This window comes from Salvelinus sp. IW2-2015, linkage group LG16 (assembly GCF_002910315.2).
Source record: "Salvelinus sp. IW2-2015 linkage group LG16, ASM291031v2, whole genome shotgun sequence".
NCBI classification, from domain to species: Eukaryota; Metazoa; Chordata; class Actinopteri; order Salmoniformes; family Salmonidae; genus Salvelinus; species Salvelinus sp. IW2-2015.
In genome coordinates this window covers 22,936,258-22,954,326 of record NC_036856.1, presented here as the reverse complement: position 1 = coordinate 22,954,326, position 18,069 = coordinate 22,936,258, and the positions used below count along the sequence as shown (strand labels likewise).

Here is an 18,069-nt window from a genome sequence, read left to right as displayed (position 1 = left end):
AAAGAGGAGATTTGGAAGGTACATTAATTTGGGGACAGGTCAGAAAGCATAAAAAAAATGTATGTCAATATAGATAGTTAGCTTGCACTTGCTGCTAATTTGTCCTATTTAGCTAGCTTACTGTTGCTAGCTAATTTGTCCTGGGATATAAACATTGAGTTGTTATTTTCCTGAAATGCACAAGGTCCTCTACTCCGACAATTAATCCACACATAAACGGTCAACCGAATCGTTTCTAGCCATCTCTCCTCCTTCCAGGCTTTTTCATCGTTGAACTTTATGGTGGTTGGCGTCTAAACTTTCATAGGATTACTACGACGACCGGCAAAACAGTTCTCTTTCAATCACCCACGTGGGTATAACCAATGAGGAGATGGCACGTGGGTACCTGCTTCTATAAACCAATGAGGAGATGGGAAAGGCAGGACTTGCAGCGCGATCTGTGTCAGAAATAGGAATGACTTCTATTTCAGCCCTTGGCAACGCAGACTCTGGTGGGTGCAATAATTGAATAACATGGATTTCTAAATTTATTTTGCAACTTTCGCACACGTGACGCGAACGGTGTGGTCAGCCTATAAGTATTTCACTATTAGTCTACCCCATTACAGCTTAAACACAGAGGGGGAGGAGAGGGGGATGAGGAYACTCCTGCCAAGTTCACCAATGGGTAGAATGGACACCATGTGGACAGTGCTGCTCCGCAGGTTTAGCCTGGCCATGTCTATACCCATTTCAGACAGAAGATGTGGTATATTACCTGTGAAGAACCTAAGGCAATGTTAATATGACCCCTTTATTTACCACTTTCTTACAGATACCTATTTTATCCATATCAGTATATAACTGGCAAATTGGGATGGATGGGGGCCATTGTTAAACCATGGGGGCTTTTCGCATTTTAAATTAGGGAGGTGTTAACAATGGAATTGTTAAATGGGGGAAAAAGCAGAACCATTCACAGACCCAATACCTGAATTCTGGTTACAGGGTCTGTGAAAATGAAGGAATCATGACTAGGTCTTTAGGTGGCTTTTCATTTGCCATGTTTTTTTACCCCCGACCTCTTTTTCAGATTACCATGCCTGCCTCTCTTATTTTGATGGTATAATGACTGGGATTTGGGTCGGTGTATGAAAAGGGTATTATTATTTTAATAAATTAGTCAGTGGCGGGGAACACAGACACACACACAGGTGTTTGCTCTCAGAGTTCACTGGGTCAGAGTGCACATTGCACGCTGGAAAGGAACAAAGCCTGACACCCAAATGCTCATGCATGCTCACACACACACGAAAGAGGATCTGTATAAAACCTCTGAGAAAAGGGGAGAACAGGAAGAGTAGCGAGAGCAGTAGAGTCCGCTCTCATTGGAATAAAAGCAGGCAGAGCAGAGGGAGGCAGTATATATGGGCTGTTATTTTTCCATCACACAGTCATGATGGATTGATCCTTTCTTCTTTCCCACAAAGAACAGAACAATGTTACATTGTACGGTTTTGTCAGAGTGAGTGAGTGTGTGTGTGTGTGTGGGGAAGAGCCACTGTCTAATGGAAGAGGAGCAACAGCTGCAGCCTGAACAAACAGTTGCATCTCTTCTACCGCTACACACCTCTCATCCCCTCGCTCTTTCTCTCCCTCCCTGAAAGAGCCGCTCAAACCTCTTTCTGGGCCCCCTCTCCTACAYAGCAACATGGCCAGGGGCCACACGCACACAGTATTAATGTATTTTTCTCCTCACAGAAGACAAGTACATACAGGATGCATGGCCTTCCAAACATTCATTTCTATTGAAAAAAATATATAAAAAAATAGGCAAGGCATTGTTTCTACCAGTGTCTCCCAGCCTCCCCTCCCACTTTCACACAAAGGAAACTAAAGCAGTTTTTTTACAGCCTTATTCTAAAATGATTTAAACATCCCCCCCCCTCAATCTACACACAATACCCCATTATGACAAAGCAAAAACAGGTTTTTCATGGTCAGTCCTTTAGGTGCCTTTCGGCAAACTCCAAGCGGGCTTTCATATGCCTTTTACTGAGAGGCTTCCGTCTGGCCTGATTGGTGGAGTGCTGCAGAGATGGTTGTCCTCTGGAAGGTTCTCCCATCTCCCATCCACAGAGGAACTCTGGAGCGCTGTCAGTGACCACCGGGTTCTTGGTCACCTCCCTGACCAAGGCCCTTCTCACCCCGATTGCTCAGTTTGGCCGGGCAGCCAGCTCTAGGAAGAGTCTTGGTGGTTCTAAACTTCTTCCATTTAAGAATGGACGCCACTGTGTTCTTGGGGACCTTCAATGCGGCAGAAATGTTTTGGTTCCATTCCCCAGATCTGTGCCTCGACACAATCTTGTCTCGGAGCTCTACGGACAATTCCTTCGACCTCATGGCTTGGTTTTTGCTCTGACATGCAGTCAACTGTGGGACCTTTATATAGAGAGGTGTGTGCCTTTCCAAATCATGTCCAATCAATTGAATTTACCACAGGTGGACTCCAATCAAGTTGTAGAAACATCTCAAGGATGATCAGTGGAAACAAGATGCAACTGAGCTAAATTTCGAGTCTCATAGTAAAACCGTTTGAATACTTTTGTAAATATTTTTTTTTTATTGTAAATAAAATGTGCAAATAAATAAAAACCTGTTTACACTTTGTCATAATAGGGTATTGTGTGTAGAATAATGTAGATTATTTTTCAATCTATTTTAAAATAAGGCTGCAACAAAATGTGGATAAAGTCAAGGGGTCTGAATACTTTCTGAATGCACTGTAGGTTCAGTACTTCTGTAAAACAGCTCAGTTAAAAATATGGCAAAATAGAAAAGGAATAAAAAAGGATACTAAAGAAACTTCCAGAAAACTTTCCTCTCTGAGAAAGTGGAAGAGCATGTCCAAACCTGCCTCAGTTGTAGAGGAAGCACTCACACYCGCAGTGGTCATGCCTGTGATAGACACGTCTACCATCTCGTCTCGCTCCATTCAGAATGAATCTCAGTGACACATAGGTCATCTCATGTTTGACACACCAACATTCACTGCATGTCTATACCCAACAGGCAGAGAGAAAGCATGGGAAGGAACAGAGGTGGGGAAAGAGGTGGTAAGTGTCTTTTTAACCTGCACGTTTTCTTTAAAAATCACAGGCCCATAGTAAACCTGAGGTTATCAAAACGGAAGTAGAGGATAAAGCGTAGCGTGTACACGTGCGTGCGTCCTCCTTGGCTCTATAGGGCAGACAGTGAGCTGAGCTTTTATCTGATGATCCTCTCTCAGGGCTCTGGACCAAGTTCACAGCTTTCCATGACACAACCAGCTAACAGCTCAGCTCACCCAGACAGGCCAGCAGGGCTGAGCCGAGCCACAGGGACCAGACACACAACAGGCCCCATCACTGCAGGGTGACAGAGGGCTGGGTGGTTACTACCCAAGGTAAGGCCTTCATGGGTTCTAGGAGGGAGATTAAAGTGTCAATACAGGAGAAAGCTAAACTGTTTTCAATCCCACGTGTTTTTTTCTCCCACTGCGGGTTTTTGCGGTCGTCTGCGTTTGAGCCCAGGCTGAGGTCAGTTCAGTGAGTAAGTAACGCCCAGTAAAGTGATTGTTATACTTCCACCCATTGGTCTTGTGTGAATAAAGTTTTGTTCTCCTCTGTGTGGACAGTGGCATCACGGGTCCCTGGAGTCCCTTGCTAGACATGTGCCCATCAGGACGTAAAACATGTTACACAACATCTTGGTCAGGTCCCCCCCCCAACTCGTTACTGTGTGCTCTTTGGAGTGTGAAGATACAATCTACAGACAGAGCACACACATTGTTATAAACTGACCCCTCCTACACTGGCCAGGGAGACTGAGTAGAGTAGTACAACAAAGAAAATCTGGAGAAAAGGGCTTCACTCACAGGGTAAGCAGAGGCTCTAAAAGGGAAATCTGGGCAAGCCAAGAGTGTCTCTAATGATAAAGACACAGGAGTAGTATTCCTGGTTTGGTTCTCTTTGGGGAAAATAAATGGTTTAAACCCAGGTTCATTTCTACACAAATAAAATAGTCTACACAGCATGTAACAAATAACTAACAGTGAAATGATTACCAGGCCTCGAAATTCCCAGAGGCAGTAATGCCCATATAAAAAAAAATTCATGCCTTGCAGCCAAAGTGGCCATTTTCTCTTTGGACTGAATATAATAATTATAATTCCCTCCTCCCGGCTGCCAATCGCCCTGCTCCGAAGCACCTATCACTCACATGGCTCTCTCAGATCTCAATTCTTATTAGCCAATGCACGTCATGTGATCGTGTCCTCAGGCGTCGCAGCTCCGAAGAAGGCCTACAAGTTAAGACCGACACGTCAGGGATACAACGGTTGCATGTCCTTATCGAATTCCGAGGCGCGTATTGAAGAAGTTAGAATAACTGGTCACATTTACATTTCCTCTGCCAACAAGATGAYTAGAGAACAGAAAGAGCATTAGCCCATGTCAATCTACTATCCCCCATAGTTACCCAAAATTATCTATTGGTCAGCTTGTCACTGTGTCAGAAATAAATATTCCAAAACAGACCCCTGGGACAGTTGTGGGATGATAGATTCCAAATTCATACAACCACTGTACATCAACAATACCTTTAAAAGCAATGAGGCTTCTGCAACAGAGCTGAAGGTTTCGCTTAAAAATGTTCATAAATTATTATTTCTTCACATAAGCAGTGAATGTGTGCACCGCAGTAGGCTATACATGCAAATGTTCCCAAATGCAAATTGCGAAAAAGCCGTTCTCAAAAGCCCAGGTTTCATGTGACAGAAATGAAAATATCCTTTAGAATGAGGGAAGATAAAGATGCAACAACTGGCTAATATGACTAAGATTGTGTCCACGGCTGCTGGACTAAAAAAATATATGTGAAAACCAATAGGACATGAGAGAAATAACCTACTGGTTTCAATGGCATATGAGGAAGGGTTTATAAAATAACTCCCTTTGCATTCCTATGGTAGGAATTTGGCTAAGAACAGCCAGGTTTTAAACAATTACGTTTACGGTTGAATAGTTTCAAAATGTAGACTGCCTCTGCTCASATTGCAATGATGTTGTGGTGCGCAACAGGCACTGGCTTTTCTCACCCATCTGAACGAACAGTGCGACAGAATAAAGCCTTTAGACGTTAATATGAATTATCCTCCATTATATATTTGTCAAAACATGACTGGCATTAAGCCTATACTGTAATGGGAAAAATGGATGAGGCAAGTGGAAGAAAATAAGGAACTTGTCTATCGGCCCAGAATTAAAAACCAAAATTGGTTAAAAACTTCTTCAGGATCGGTGTCCCGTCCACGGGACAGTTGAGCTAACGTAGGATAATGCGATTAGCATGAGGTTGTAAGTAAATAACGAATAGCAATGACAAGTTAAAAAAAAAGAACATGGCTATATACAGGGTTATGTAATAGTGTTACACATGGGATAAACAAAGTCAATAACACAATAGAAAAATCTGTATACAGTTTGTGCAAATGAAGTAAGGAGGTAAGGCAATAAATAGGCCATAGTGGCGAAGTAATTACAATTTAGCAAATAACACTGGAGTGATAGATGAGCAGATGATGTGTGCAAGTAGAAATACTGGTGAGCAAAAGAACAGAGAAACAAAAACAAATATGGGATGAGGTAGGTAGGTGGATGGGCCATTTACAGATGGGCTGGGTAAAGCTATCGGTAATCTGCTCTGACAGCTGATGCTTAAAGTTAGTGAGGGAGATGAGTCTCCAGCTTCAGTGATTGTTGCAATTCGTTCCAGTCATTGGCAGCAGAGAACTGGAAGGAAAGGCGGCCAAAGGAGGAATAGGCTTTGGGGATGATCAGTGAAATATACCTGCTGGAGCTTGTGCTACGGGTGGGTGTTGCTATGGCGACCAGTGAGCTGAGATAAGGAGGAGCTTTACCTACAAAAGACTTAGATGACCTGGAGCCAGTGGGTTTGGCGACGAATATGTAGCGAGGATCAGCCAACGAGAGCATACAGGTCGCAGTGGTGGGTAGTATATGGGGCTTTGGTGACAAAACGGATGGCACTGATAGCAAATTGGATGCAGTCTGAGTAGAGTGTTGGAGGCTATTTTGTAAATGACATCGCCGAAGTCAAGGATCGGTAGGATAGTCAGTTTTACGAGGGTATGTTTGGTAGCATGAGTGAAGGATGCTTTGTTGCGAAATAGGAAGCCGATTCTAGATGTAATTTTGGATTGGAGATGCTTAATGTGAGTCTGGAAGGAGAGTTTACAGTCTAACCAGACACCTTGGTATGCCAGGGTACGAAGTAAGAGGTAGCTACAGTGCCTTCAGAAAGTATTCATACCCCTTGTCATTTCACATTTTGTTGTGTTACAGCCTGAATTCAAAATGGATTAAATAGATTTCTGACTCATCCACACACAAAATAATGACAAAGTGTAAATGTTACTTTTTGGTGTGCAAATGAAATAGACATATCTAAATTACATAAATATTCAATACATGTTAGAATCACCTTTGCAGTGGTGAGATTCTGGCTAAGTCTAAGAGTTTCGCACACCTGGATTGCACATTCTTTTTCAAATTCTTCAAGTGCTGTTAAGTTGGTTGTTGATCGACACACATGTTCAAGTCGTGCCATAGATATTCAAGCCAATTTAAGTCAAAACTGTAACTAGGCCGCTCATGAARATTCAATGTTGTTGCTTACTAAGACTCCATGGTATATTTGGCTTTGTGTTTTAAGTTATTGTCCTGTGCTTGGCTCCATATATATAAACGGAATGGAGCCAGGCAACAACAAAAAAGGTCAGCATTTTCAGCAGGACAATAACTTAAAACACAAAGCCAAATATATCATGGAGTCTTAGTAAGCAAATATATATATATATATATAAATAATTTTTAAAAACTCCCTAGTCATTGCCGATGACAAGCATACCCATAACATGATGCATCCACCACCATGCTTGAAAATATGAAGAGTGTTACTCAGTGATGTGTTGGATTTGCCCCAAACATAATGCTTTGTATTCAGGACAAAATTCAATTGATTGTGTTTTTCTTCTGCACAGGCTTCATTTTTACACTGTCATTTAGGTTAGTATTGTGGTGTATCTACAATGTTGATCCATCCTTAAGTGCTCCTATAACAGCCATGTGACTATTTTAAAGTCACCACTGGCCCCATGGTAGATCCCTGAGCGTTTTCCTTCTTCTCTGGCAACAGAGTTAGGAAGGATACTTGCATCGTTGTTGTGATTGGGTGTATTGATACACCATCCAAAGTGTACTTAACAATTTCACCATGCTCAAATGGATATTCAATGTCTGTTCTAATAGGTGCCCTTCTATGCAAGGCATTGGAAAACCTCCCTGTTCGAATCTGTGTTTGAAATTCACTGTTCAACCTTACATATAATTGTATGTGTGGGGTACAGACAGGGCATAAAATTAATACCTGCCAAATACAGATCAATTTAGTTATCAAYATCAAATCACATTGTCACATGCGCCAAATACAACCGGTGTAGACCTTACAGTGAAATGCTTAGTTACAAGCCCTTAACCTACAATGCAGGTAAGAAAATTTTTCAAAGTATAAATTAGATACGTTTTTTTTTTTTTTAAATAAGAAAAAAAGTACAAATAATTAAAGAGCAGCAGTAAAATAACAATAGCAAGGCTATATACAGGGGGTACCGGTCCAGAGCCAATGTGTGGGGYCACCGATTAGCCCCTTGCCGTGCGGTAGCAGAGAGAACAGTCTATGACTAGGGTGGCTGGAGTCTTTGACAATTTGTATGGCCTTCCTCTGACACTGCCTGGTATAGAGGTCCTGAATGGCAGGAAGCTTGGTCCCAGATGTACTAGGCTGTACACACTACCCTCTGTAGTGCCTTGCGGTCTGAGGCCGAGCAGTTGCCATACCAGGCAGTGATGCAACCAGTCAGGATGCTCTCGATGGTGCAGCTGTAGAACCTTTTGAGGATCTGGGGACCCATGCCAAATCTTTTCAGTCTCCTGAGGGGGAATAGGTTTTGTCGTGTCCGCTTCACAACTGTCTTGGTGTGCTTGGACCATGTATGTTTGTTGGTGATGTGGACGCCAAGGAACTTGAAGCTCTCAACCTGCTCCACTGCAGCCCCATCGATGAGAATGGGGGCGTGCTCGGTCCTCCTTTTCCTGTAGTCCTCAATCATCTCCTTTGTCTTGATCACGTTGAGGGAGAGGTTGTTGTTCTTGCACCACACAGCCATGTTTCTGACCTCCTCCCTATATGCCGTCTCGTCTTTGATCAGGCCTACCACTTGTGTCTTCAGCAAACTTAAATGGTGTTGGAGTCATGCCTGGCCATGCAGTCATGAGTGAACAGGGAGTACAGGAGGGGGTGGTTAAGAATGTCCATTTCAACAGCCACATTGGTGGGTGGTCAATTTGCAAGGCTGTACAGAGCAAATATTACATTTGTAAATATAAAGTCAAAAGTATGAGCACAGCTGTTCTCAAAGAATTTCTGCTGTTTTGTTTCATAGATGCTAATTGAACGAAGAAATACAAATCCTATATCCCACACCGCGCAGGGGAGCTGTGTGCAATGAGTGAAGTGATGATGGATACATAAAAGTTGGTATAATTTCCTCGGTAGTCTACAAAGTGAGACTTTGTTGTGTTGCTTAGCAATTTACATTGTTTTGTTCACAAGCTCTGTTGTTTTTCCAACGTTAGTTTGAGTCTGCTCCTTCAACTGATAGCGAATGAGACGACCTATTCATATCCCAAATCACACACGGTAACCTCCCACCCTTAAAGAGGAAGCTGAACATGTGGTCTCTGATATTTTTGATTAAGACTCGGGTCACAAAAAAAMATATATATTAAATTGATCAATACTCAAATTGATCAATATAAATCAATTACTTCTTACTAATATATTCTTGTTTTAGAAACATTACAAAACATGGTCATCTTATTTAAAAACATGTTTTTTAATGTAATTATGGCTCCAACAATATTTAGTGTGAAATAAATATATTTCTTTGTATTTTATTTTTTTATCTACATGCACAGAGGCTAGAGGACCAAAAAAAWATATATATATACATTTTAGGCCCTGGGTTCAGACATGAGATACTCATTTAAAAAAACTTTGCAAAGAGTGAGTCCATGAAACCCATTATGTGACTTAAGCAAATTTGTAATCCTGAAATGATTTAGGCTTACCATAACAAATGGGGTTGAATACATGAATTAAGACCTTTAAGCTGTTCATTTGTAAACATTTCTAAAAACATAATTCAACTTTGACATTATTGGGTATTGCGTGTAGGCCAGTGACAAAATCTCAATTGAATCCAATTTTTAATGCATGTTGTAAACAAAAAACGTGGAGTAAGTCAAGAGATGTGAATACTGTCTGAAGGCACTGTACAGTATGTACATATGTAGGGTTAAAGTGACTAAGCAACAGGATAGATTAGGCAGCAGCAGGTAGACATTTGATTAGCTATTTAGCAGTCTTATGGRTTGGAAGTAGAAGCTGTTCAGTGCTCTGTTGGTTCCAGACTTGGTGCATCGGTACCGCTTGCCGTGCGGTAGCAGAGAGAACAGTCTATGCCTTGGGTGGCTGGAGTCTGACAATTTTTTGGGCCTTCCTCTGACACCGCCTGGTATAGAGGTCCAGGATGGCAGGGAGCTCTGCCCCAGTGATGTAGTGGGTCGTACTCACCACCCTCTATAGCGCCTTGCGGTCGGGTGCCTTGCAGTATCCGTACCAGGCGGTGATGCAACCATGCAAGATGATCTCAACGGTGCAGCTGTAGAACTTTGAGGATCTGAGGGGCCATGCCAAATCTTTTCAGCCTCCTGAGAAGGAAGAGAAGCTGTCGTGCTCACTTCACAACTGTGTGGACCATGTTAATTGCTTAGTGATGGGGACACCGAGGAACTTCAAGCTCTTGACCCACAGCTCCATTGATGGGGGTGTTCTCACCCTTACGTTTCCTGTAGTCCACGATCAGCTCCTTTGTCTTGCTGACATAGGAAGGAAGATAGTACCCTGGGCTCATCACCAAAGCCGACAGACTATCCTACTTGCTCAAAGACTGGTCTGTCATTGCTCAATGTAAACCGTGATTAGTCCCCACCCTACTGTGATATGTGGAAGTGAAAGTCGATAGACATTCTCCTGAGTGACAGCCCAACGGCTAAGCTGGCAGACAGACTGGTACAGGACCCCATGGGCCCACGACCACGGGGCATGGGCACAGAACACAGACGTAACCTTCTGCTATCAGTGACACATTCCGGTCCACACATTTGCACGCACACACCCCCCTTCATTCAGTCAGGCGTTATCAATACAGACACCCACTTCAGTAGGCAGCCAGCACCATCAGACACCCAGTCACACAACCTCCCAGTCTCCCACAGATATGAATAGTCCAAAACCCAAGACAGGGTTTAAAGTGACATGATGGAACATTGTAGGATCATAAGGAAACAAGAGGTGCTTTGTGAGTTCTCTGTCTTTACCTGACACCAGACGTTACTTGGGCGACGGGAGGGACAGGCAGCGTCAGTCAGTGGAATAGACAGACGAAGGCGGAGAGATAGTGAGAGAAACCTGCTGTTGGACCATTGAGTCTAAGTCTAACTAATGACACAGGCCAGAAGGAAAAGACTGAGTAGGACGAAGATCCCCCTCATGTCTTCAGTCAGTCCTACTCTGCAATCTGTCTAGTCAGTCTCATAAGACTGCCCCGTCCCCAGCCAATAGACGAGTTGGTTGTTTAGCAACAAATCCAAACACACGCAAAACTACGGGGCAAGATAGACAGGGTTGGCTTAGATTGTTGACAACATGTAAACTATATTTCGTCAAAATTTGCACAATGAGCACTTGTCTCAAATACAGTCACAGTTGGTATCAAGAACTAGATGAAACTACTGTTTGTTACTATCTGGCCCCGCTGAAAAGRGTGCATCGTTTGTGATGTTGGCTAAAGCCATCATAGACAAGCCAGCCTCCAGCTTAATTTAAAATACCAATACAGAGACACAGACAGACACACATGGACCAGGAGGACACGTGAAGTACTTGAGAAAGTCCCTACGACAAGGGACAAAACCCAGAAACCTGAGACAGACCAGGGCGCAGACATGGAATCTGACGCACGTCTTGTAGCACATACACACATGGGTAGTGTGCAAAAATGTGATCGGAAAAAGGCCAATTCAAGCAAACAAGTCAGTTTAAATGATGAGACACTGATGCAAGATAAAGAGATTCCGGTGAAACTTTAATTTACTAAGCTTGATCAAATCTCTGAGTGTGACCAATATGTCTGCTCTGACTACAGTGTACACTATATAGCAGCCACCTTCTGCATGAGACCAGCACTGGCCAGCAAAACAGAAAGCTTTTAGCAGTAATAATCCTGTGTCAAACCAACACTTATAATTACAGATAGAAAGAATGGCAGCTGGCAAACAGTCCTGCGGGCAGCAGCACAGTAACTGTGGATTAGCCTTCTGCCAGATGCTCACTCTGTTGTGTTAACAAACTATCAATGACATTCACTTTGACGCACTCGTTAATGGGAGCAGAAACAGGAGAATATTAAAGCCCTTTCTGATTGTCTCTCAAAGATATGGGAACTTTGGATCACCTCTTCTGTAAACAACCAACATCTCAATCACTTTGATAAAAATCTAACTTTTGATTCTTCATGTCTGAGACCAAACCGCAGCCTCACACCAAAGCAAATCTTTCCTTGCCCAGGGAGCGTAACACTGTTTAACTGCACGTCTTCATTTTTTATATACAGTGAACACTTTAGCAGGTCGGCTATTTAACATGGTGCGGCCTAAAGGACATTTTCCATCTTTACACAAACCCTTTACTCATCTCACGCAGTTTGTCTACTCTATTGTTACTGTAAACGGGGGTCAGCAGGTAGCCTAGCGGTTACCGTTGGGCCAGTAACCGAAAGGTTGCTAGTTCGAATCCCAGAGCCGACAAGGTGAACAAACTGTTGATATGCCCATGAGCAAGCCCACTTGCTCCAGGGTCGCCTTTGATAATGGCTGACCTTGGCCGTGATCCTATTCTCTAATGGTGTCTCAGGGGGACTTGGGATAAACAAGAAATACATTTCCATTTCACACATGTATAATATATATTAGTAAAATGTGTCAAACCAGACAAATAAGAACATATCAAATTATTATTATGAGGGGTCACGTTTCACATAGAAACATAAATTGCATAAGAAATATCTTGCTGCGTTTTGTAAACGCAGATCTAAAATCATTCTTATTGTACTTTCTGCTCAGACTAATACTGTGTTTCAGTTCTATCAGCAGATCAGTCAGAGCGCTGTGTGTTGCTACTTTTCTCAGTGCAGTCTACTTTTCCCTGGTAAATGGAAAGACTAAGTTAGGAAATGTAGCTGGCTACATTCTTTTTATGATAAACAGAAATGATGACCATGCATCGTTCTTGGAAAAAATACCATGCTTTTTTATTGTAGTCCCATTTACTTGTGTGGCAGCTGGCCAAGTAACGTTCACTTCTGTGGTCATCTGATTAATTTATTTTTTAACCTTTATTTAAACTAGGCAAGTCAGTTGAGAACAAATTCTTATTTACATTGAAGGCCAAACCCTAAGCCGGACGACGCTGGGCCAATTGTGTGCTGCTCTATGGAACTCCCAATCACAGCCTGTTGTGATACAGCCTGGAATCGAACCAGGGTCTGTAGTGATGCCTCTTACACTGAGATGCAGTGGCTTACACCGCTGCGCCACTTGGGAGCCCTAATGAATGAAGATTATTTTCTGCCGAATGTGTTGCACAAATGTATTTTCTGTCAAGGAAAAGTATAGTTGCATGCCCCTGATAACTTTATTGAAGCAAAAACAAAACCCTTGAATTTCAATATAAAATGCAGGTGAAAAGGTTTAAAATGCAGATTTCTGAAGTCTAACATGACCACTCACTCCTTTCTCCACACAAATAAATGTAAAAAAAAAAKAAAWTTAGTAGAACTGTGCAGATGAAAACTTTGGTAGCGAAATTAGGGTAAAATTCCGCTCAGGTTTTTATGCAACCACGTTATTGAAACACTTTWAAAAAAATCTCTTCTCCGAATTCAGATTCAAAGATGTCTGCAGGACAAAATGTGGTGTCAGCAATGACATGGCAGCTTGAGTTTGAAAATATCAATTTTGGTTATTGAACTACAAATCTAATTGTATTTGTCACATGCTTCACAAACAACATGTTTAGACTAATGGTGAAATGCTTACTTAAGTGTAAGTGAAGTGGATTTACACCCGGTAATGGAATTACATCATGGGTTCCTGATCTGTACTACACAGAAATGCACAATTATGGATAGAAAATGTCCTATTTCACAAGTTTGGACATCACAGCAGAGCACAATAGCATACAGTGTAGTACAATACAGCAGTACAGTACTCTGCTGTCCAAACTTGTGAAACATACGTCTATGACAGGTTCAGATTTGGTCCAGCCTGGACATTAACATCACGGCCAGAGTGGACTGACCAAATTTGAACTACTTTTCAACGTCAGTCGGTGCGCAATGGGTGATGCTGGTTTAAGCAAATGGAAAGGGGGCTCATGGATAAGTGTCAGTAAGAGCGATGAGAGGTGACATTAACTGGACGTGAGAGAGAAGAAGGGGTTGGCCAGACTGTTTTAAAACTACTCGTTTGACCACCAGACAACAGAAAGAAAACCGTTATCTGCTGAACATAACAGTATGCCAGTGTAGGGGAGGACAGTTGCAAGTGACTCAACTGTGGTTTCTGACTATTATGATTTCCCAATGTAGCCAATTCAATTGCAGTATTTCCGTTACAGATCTTTTAGTTACCAGTAATGGAATTATGAGTTTTAATCACTTAATTCATATAATTAAGTAAAATCACTAACCAATTGGTAGGTCTACCATTTCTTGTTACTTCTGAACTTTCATTATCCTCCTCATGAGGGAGAGAAATTAGAAATGATCTTAAAGATGTACCTTTTTAAAATTCCGTTACCAAAAACCCACAACGCAATATTTCCTAAATTTACATTAGATAAACTTCTAAACTAAAATATACCTAACTAAATATTTTTTTTAAAGTGTTGATAATGGTAGGCAGGGGTCTTTACGTTAACATTATTAGGTTTTGATACATTTCTGATACCTTTTAAGGCTTTCTGGTCAATCTTTTCTATAAACCCTTCGAAAACCTGTTTATCCAGAAATCAAGTCTTTACTAATGATACATATTTATCTTGGATTTTTTTTAATTTTATCTACCCACATCTTAATTTCCCAATAATATAGATTTAGCTTTTATTTGACACCCAATTTGAACTGCTACTATGAAATTCAGATGTTGGTGCACATGGGTCCTTTTCGATGAAAATGCGAGTAGATGAAGGCATGGATTTTACTGGGTAAACGGAATTTGGCCTGCATGGCCTGTGTAGGCTTGACTGAAATGTGTTGCTATGTTGTCTCCCTGGCTTTGCCCAGCCAGAGTGACTATTGGCTGGCAATATATAAATATAATTAAGGCAAAAATTATACATGCTCATATAGCTAATGATGTGGGACATAAGATGTCCTTGACTGTGCATTACAAATAATATATTAATTAGCCAACGAACACTACCACCCTTTGGAATCAATTATATTGACAAACGGTAATGCTTTTTAACTGGTACATTGCTGTAGCGCTAGCTAGCGAGAGAAACACTGATGCCGACATATCCTACAAGAGGCAGACACCACGATGTTGATGCCAACCCGCCATTAAATATTCATCAATTCGTATTGGAACGGCTGTCTGACTAAGTTGATGATTCTTACACGTGTATAAACTAAAGGCCTTTGCGTCTCCCTAAACAAAGTGTTGTGGCTTTTCAGACTATCCTCCCACAGCAGTAACCTAACGTAGCAGGCGTGAACAAAAAATAAAACGATAACTAGTTTTCATGTTTAAATCCAAGGGTGTGAATAAAACCCCAACGAACGCCCCACCCAATACCCTCCCCGGATCTGGGCGGGTTCTGAGTCCCGTGCAAAGCTACGAGGCCGTTTCAGTGGTCATTAGCTAAGCGCTAACAGCACGCCGGGGACAACACGCGCAAATCACCGTTAACAAGCTAACTGGCTAACCTACAAAGCACAAGTTGCAACGAGATTAGATGGCGGTTGCTAACTAGTTAGGTCACAGAATAGCTAGCTAACTTGGCAAAAAACGTTGACTACTGTGTGACAAGACAAACGCGAACATTCTATAAGACATTGAGGGCGAGAACTAGCTAGTTAGTTACTGCAACAGATAATACTATTCAACTCAAAACTCTTTACTTCAACCTTAAAAATAGAAAGCTTACGTTAGTCCAGTTGCTAACGTTAGCTAATCTTCCGCGCAAATTGATTTAGATTCAGGGAAGCTGCTACACCTAAGATAGCTTACCAAAACAGACGTAGAACACTCACCACACTGAGATGGGTGCCAGGTCCCTCTTTTCGGGTGAAACACTCGTTTCGTTGTGGCAGCAGATTTCAGAAGCTCCTAGAGGCAGTGTGCTTTGCAACAGCTGTGATCTGTTTTGAATGAGGGTCGAGCGGACACGGGCAAATGGGAGGGGTTTAGCTAGTTCACCCGCCCTCGCCTTTTCTGGTGCCGCAAGCTTTTTCAGTCAGCTTTTCACACCTGGATTGTACAGCATTTGTCKATTATTCATTTCAAAATTCTCGAAACTCTGTCAAATTGGTTGTCGCTAATTGCTAGACAACCATTTCCAGGTCTTGCCATACATTTTCAAGTAGATTTAAGTCAAAACTGTAACTCGCCTACTCAGGAACATTCACTGTCTTCTTGGTAAGCAGCTAAAGTGTAGATTTGGCCTTATGTTTTAGGTTATTGTCCTGCTGAAAAGTAAATTAATCTCCCAGTGTCTGGTGGAAGGCAAACTGAACCAGGTTTTCCTCTAGGATTTAGCCTGTGCTGAGCTCCATTCTGTTTCTTCTTTTTTTATCCCCCAAAATCCCCAGTCCTTAACGATTACAAGCATACCCATAACATTGTACATAACATGATACAGCCACCACTATGCTTGAAAATATGAAGAGTGGTACTCAGCTGTGTTATATTGAATTTGCCCCAAACATAACACATTGTATTCAGGACATACAGTTAATCTTATTTACCACCTTTGTACTTTTCACACAGTCAATTAGGTGAGTATTGTGGAGTAACTACAATGTTGTTGATCTATCGTCGGTTTTCTCCTATCACAGCCACTAAACTCTGTAACTGTTTTAAAGTCACCATTGACCTCATAGTGAAATCCCTGACCGGTTTCCTTCATCTACGGCAGTGGTTCCCAAACTTTTTATAGTCCCGTACCCCTTCAAGCATTCAACCTCCAGCTGCGTACCCCCTTTAGCACCAGGGTCAACGCACTCTCAAATGTTGTTTTTTGCCATAATTGTAAGCCTGCCACACACACTATACGATACATTTATTAAACATAAGAATGAGTGAGTTTTTGTCACAACCCGGCTCGTGGGAAGTGACAAAAAGCTCTTATTAGGACCAGGGCACAAATAATAATAATTTTACTCTTTATTTAACCATCTTACATATAAAATCTTATTTGTTCATCAAAAATTGTTAATAACTCACCACAAGTTAATGAGAAGGATGTGCTTGAAAGGATGCTCATAACTGCAGTGTTGGGTTGTATTGGAGAGAGTCTCAGTCTTAAATCATTTTCCACACACAGTCTGCCTGTATATAGTTTTCTTGCTAGTGAGGGCCAAGAATCCACTCTCACATAGTGGTTGCAAATGGCATCAGTGTCTTAACAGTGCGATTTGCCAAGGCAGGATACTCTGAGCGCAGCCCAATCCAGAAATCTGGCAGTAGCTTCTGATTAAATAAAATTTTCACAGAACCGCTTGTTGCAATTTTGATGAGGATCTCGTTCCGATATCGGTATATGGACTGGAGGCAGGGCATGAAAGGGATAARGAATCCAGTTGTTTGTGTCATCCATTTCAGGAAAGTTCCTGTGTAATAGTGCACCCAACTCACTCAGGTGCTTCGTTATACCACATTTGACATTGTCCATAAGCTTGAGTTCATTTGCACACAAAAAAATCATACAATGATGAAAAGACCTGTGTGTTGTCCTTGTTAATGCAGAAAGAGAAGAGCTCCAACTTCTTAATAATAGCCAGAATGTTGTCCCGCACATTATATATAGTTGCGGAGAGTCCCTGTAATCCTAGATTCAGATCATTCAGACGAGAAAAAATGAAATGAAAAGTGAAAATTATGGTCAGTAAAGAAAACTTTAAGCTTGTCTCTCAATTAAAAAAGCGTGTCAATACTTTGGCCCTAGATAACTAGCGCACTTCTGTATGTTGTAAAAGTGTTACATGGTCGCTGCCCATATCATTGCATAGTGCAGAAAATACACGAGAGTTCAGGGGCCTTGCTTTAACAAAGTTAACCATTGTCACTGCAGCATCCAAAACATATTTCAAGCTGTCAGGCATTCCCTTGGCAGCAAGAGCCACTCGGTGGATGCTGCAGTGTACCCAAGTGGCATCGTGAGAAACTGCACGCGTGTTACCACTCCACTATGTCTCCCTGTCATGGCTTTTGCACCATCAGTACAGATAACAACACATCTTGACCACCAAAGTCCATTTGATGTCACAAAGCTGCCCAGTACTTTAAAAAATATAATCTCCTGTTGTCCTGGTTTCCAGTGGTTTGCAGAAGAGGATGTCTTCGTTATTTGACCCCCCATAAATGTAACGGACATATACCAGGAGCTGAACCAGGCCCGCCACGTCTCTTGACTCATCCAGTTGTACTGCATAGAATTCACTGGCTTGTATGCAAAGCAGGAATTGTTTCAAAACATCTCCTGCCATGTCACTGATGCGTCATGAAACAGTGTTCTTTGATGAAGACATTGTCTGTATAGTTTTTTTGGCCTTTTCCCCCA

General features: G+C 41.9%; 1 protein-coding gene across 1 annotated transcript in view; it reads right to left on the bottom strand.

Moving 5' to 3' along the window:
• ralgps2 (Ral GEF with PH domain and SH3 binding motif 2) overlaps nucleotides 1-15,672 on the bottom strand; it is a 160,919-nt gene extending 145,247 nt beyond the window's left edge. Inside the window, 1 exon segment of the mRNA XM_070447612.1 lies at nucleotides 15,519-15,672. The gene's annotated coding sequence lies outside the window, so the exon portion shown is untranslated.
• Nucleotides 15,673-18,069: the final 2,397 nt, after the last annotated feature.